This window comes from Dipodomys merriami, unplaced genomic scaffold (assembly GCF_024711535.1).
Source record: "Dipodomys merriami isolate MVZ:Mamm:240054 unplaced genomic scaffold, mDipMer1.0.p SCAF_196, whole genome shotgun sequence".
Taxonomy (NCBI): Eukaryota; Metazoa; Chordata; class Mammalia; order Rodentia; family Heteromyidae; genus Dipodomys; species Dipodomys merriami.
In genome coordinates, this window is record NW_027203337.1 from 1,722,858 (window position 1) to 1,724,377 (window position 1,520).

The following is a 1,520-nucleotide window of genomic DNA, read 5'->3' on the forward strand; positions in this document are numbered from 1 at the left end:
GGAATAGCTAACAAGCATATCAACAATACTGATTTTCAGTCAATATGATGGGATATTCAAACTTGATAAATATTGGGTTGATTACCTCTTAGTGTGAATAGATATGATCTTACAAAGAAAGTTATTTTCAACAGAAAGCCAGAAAGAGTTTATCCACTTTGTGTTTCACGGGAATAACCAGAGAGCAATACCTATTTGGTCCAGTTGGTCAAACTTACTCCAGGAGCATATGTTAAAAGTATAACAAATTTAAGAAGTCAAATACATATTTTGTACCGACAGTCATCTTCCAGCAATAATTTACTCCCTAAATATGTCTGAATCTTCTCATCTAACATATAATAAGAGCTGAAAGCGTTCTCTTTCATCTAACTTAATATTGTAAATCCTTTGATTCTGATGATATTATTTGACAAATAAAATGTACAAAAGCGTGGTCCAACTGAAATGACATGACAGAATACTGATACATAAAAACATTGCAACAAATTCAGCTCTTTTCAGCCTCACCCTGTCCACATTGGCAAGCAACATTGCTACAGCACATGCACACATATACACATACACAAATATGCACACATGTACACACACCTATACATGCATGTTAAATTCAAAAAAAGTTCAAATAAAAAATTAATGATTAGTACAAGTAATAATTTGCCTTACTACAAAAAAATACACAATACAGTCACCACAGATGTTACATTTTACCTGCCTATCCACATGTGACCACTTAATTTATATTTACTTACTTAATTAACTAATTAATTCAATCATTTGTTTGGTGCTAATACTAAGGCTTGAACTCAGGGCCTGTCTCTGTCCCAGAATTTGTTATTTTTTTGTTTTAGTTTTCTCAAGGATATCATTTTACTGCTTGTACCACAGCTCCAGTTCTAGCTTTTGTTAGTTTATTTCAAATCAGAATCTAATGGACTTTTTTTTGCTTGGTCTGGTTACAAACCACAATCCTCAGACTTCATCTTTCTGATTAGCTAGGATTAATGACATGAGCCAACAGTGTGGCTTCTATTTTTCCTCTATAGTTATCTAATGCAAAAATGAGAGTATAGAAGCAAGATGTACAGTGATGATACTGTTCTGTCAGAAATTCAAGTTAGTAATGTAAATTTCTTCTTAAGAACACACACAAAAAATACGATGATATAGTATAAGAGAACTCACAATTGGACATATGAGCTTTAAGAGATTTCTAATACATCCATTATTTATTGGTACCCAACATTAGAAAAAAATATATATATAATGTAGTACTGAAAAAGTAGTCCTTTACATGACTACTTACATTCCTTGTTTTTTTTTAAGACACTTGTTTTCATCTAAAAAAGTAGCCCTGTCTATTGTCTTCATGTGGTTTCAATGATTGAAGGTGCTTAATGAGAAATCAAAATGTATTAGTAGTACTTTGCTATCAATTAAATCTCACTTTTTCTTTTTGGAAAATATAATGATCAAAGAAATAGTTGAGAATCAGCAAGCAATTGTTCAGAATCATGCTT